The following is a 2,353-nucleotide window of genomic DNA, read 5'->3' as shown; positions in this document are numbered from 1 at the left end:
ATTTGTGTGGTAAATATTATAATGAGCAAATAAAAATCCATGTTATGGTACTCTTCATAAACTTGAGGAAAAAAACTTAAGATGTGTCACATTTTGATATTCCAAAGCACTATGTTATGCCAAACCTTTTATGATGACAAACTTTTGCTTTAACACAATCTTTGCTTCTTATGATGGCTAAGGTGGAAAACCTATTCAACAATGGTGGTCCACCAAAGGATACTTTCTTTTACTTCACTCTGTGGTGTCAAAGGTTATGTAGTGTTATAAAATCATGCAAATGTGATATCTCCGCTATACAATCACCACTATACAGTCAGGATGCCTTCTTTCCCATGGTGAAACTTAAGAAGTACCCTATATAAAAGTGTAGAACATTAAGCTATTTTTAAAATTTTAAAATTAATCGACAGAGATCAATCATGGGGTTGAGTAAATGGCCAACTCATCAGGCACATGACTTGAGGATAGTGTTAATGCATGGGTAAATATAATCTCACACAAAGATGTGAACATCAGCCCCACGTATAAGTTGTGGAGTACTGTGCATGGTGGATACACTCAAAAGTTTCCCAAAAGCCTCTATATATCTGTGAAATGTTAAACAATCATCTATAGACCTTTTGCATGGCTCCACCTTTGTTATTTAAGTACTTGATTGGGCTATATGTGGAAGCTGGGTAAATTCTTTCATGAAATTATGCAAAAATAGCCTGATAATTTTTTAGAAGCCCATTAACTAAAGCGAATGGGCTATTTTTAGCCACTATTTTTTTCCTTGCTTCGTTCTCGGGATCTACATTTCACTGATTCACTCGTCATTTTACTTGTCATTGTTTCTGTGCCGATTAGACACGTCCATTATGCAGAAGGCTAAGGTGTCTCTACCAAGGACGTTCTATTGTCATTTTTTAACTTACCAAGGATTTTATGTTGAGCTCCCTTTCCCTTGGACGGTGGCAAAAGGATATTTTCTCGATGTATCAATCAAACCATAACACCTTTGCTATGATATTTACAGAGTGTCTAGATAGGCTGAGAGTTTCTTTCTTCCTTTGGAACTGACCCCTTGTGCATATTGTGATGGCTGTGCGAACTTTGAAGGGGGGCGCGCAACCACCCATTTTTTGTTAGCGTGTGGTTGTTGGCATGTTTTTTTGACAAACCATTACAACGCCCTTCATAAGAGACAAATATAGAGGGTATGCACGTCTATGCAGGTAGACGCAATTGTGATGGTGGCAACAACTCTCTTATTGAGCTTGATTTGTCCTCCTTCTCAAGCATACTAATTTCGTCGTCTTAACGCCTCCAATCTTGATGGAATCCACGGTTAGGCCATAGCCCTCCTCTCACTGTCTTGAGAATCCCCCAGTTTTCTTTCCCTCCCCAAGAAATCATGCAACTCCACGCCCGCACAGGCGAGCCTCCGTCTCTGCCTCAAAGTCACACTTCTTGTTGTAGAAAATCCCATCAAAGCTTTTGCTCACAGCCCAATTCACGCAGAATCGATCATGGCGCTTATCCACTGCATACCTGGAGAGCATCGGCTGAAGGGAAGCGCCAGGATCACAACCGTAGGCAAGTGGTTTATAAGATAGATTCAGATAATAAGATCGTAAATTCTTCCAATTATCTTTCTTGTGATTCAGTGCCTCAGATTTTGCGTGCCATCTCAGCCTCTGACCTCAACCTACAGCACTTGATAGCTTCTAGCTCTGGTGCAAGCTTTGTTGCTACTGTGTGTAACATAGCTGATAGCTTGATTGGGGCTTTCCTAACTCCGGGGACTCTGAAGCCATGCAATGATCCAGAGGTTCAGCTCTCGGGAAACTATGCACCGGTGCGGGAGACACCCCCTCAGAGGTGTGTGGAATTGGAGGGTGTTTTGCCCCCTGATTTGAATGGGATCTACATAAGAAACGGGCCTAACGCAGCTCGCCTGTTTGAGAGGGAGGGCTATCACATGTTTGATGGAGATGGCATGCTGCACGGGGTCCGGATGAAGGCGGGCAAGGCAAGCTACTGCTCGCGGTACGTGCGCACGAGCCGGTTCGTGCAAGAAGAGCTGGCGGGGAGGCCCTTGTTCTTGAAATTCTTCGGGGGTTTCTATGGGTTCCTGGGCTTCGCACGTGCCGGGCTGGTGCTCATGCGTGCGATCCTGGGCGTCCTCAACATGAGCGAAGGCTGGGGTCTCTCAAACACAAGCGTTTGCTATTTCAATGGCAAAGTGTTGTCCCTCTCAGAAGACGACATGCCGTATGTTGTCGGAGTTACAAATGAAGGAGACATCGTCACTCTGGGCAGACTTCAGTTTTCACACACGGCGCCCAGGCAGCCTCCTAGCAAAAAC

The 2,353-nt window shown here is 44.1% G+C and overlaps 1 pseudogene across 1 annotated transcript in view; it reads left to right on the top strand.

Moving 5' to 3' along the window:
- Positions 1–1,001: 1,001 nt before the first annotated feature.
- The window catches only part of LOC147631987 (zeaxanthin 7,8(7',8')-cleavage dioxygenase, chromoplastic pseudogene), a 2,762-nt pseudogene continuing 1,410 nt past the window's right edge, over positions 1,002–2,353 (top strand). Inside the window, exon 1 of the transcript XR_015267395.1 lies at positions 1,002–2,353. This exon is cut by the window's right edge and continues 1,410 nt beyond it. The product of XR_015267395.1 is annotated as a zeaxanthin 7,8(7',8')-cleavage dioxygenase, chromoplastic pseudogene (transcript).

The sequence above is a fragment of the Cibotium barometz genome, chromosome 14 (assembly GCF_041138505.1).
Source record: "Cibotium barometz isolate CiBa-2024 chromosome 14, ASM4113850v1, whole genome shotgun sequence".
Lineage (NCBI taxonomy): Eukaryota > Viridiplantae > Streptophyta > Polypodiopsida > Cyatheales > Cibotiaceae > Cibotium > Cibotium barometz.
This window is presented reverse-complemented; position numbering and strand designations above follow the sequence as displayed.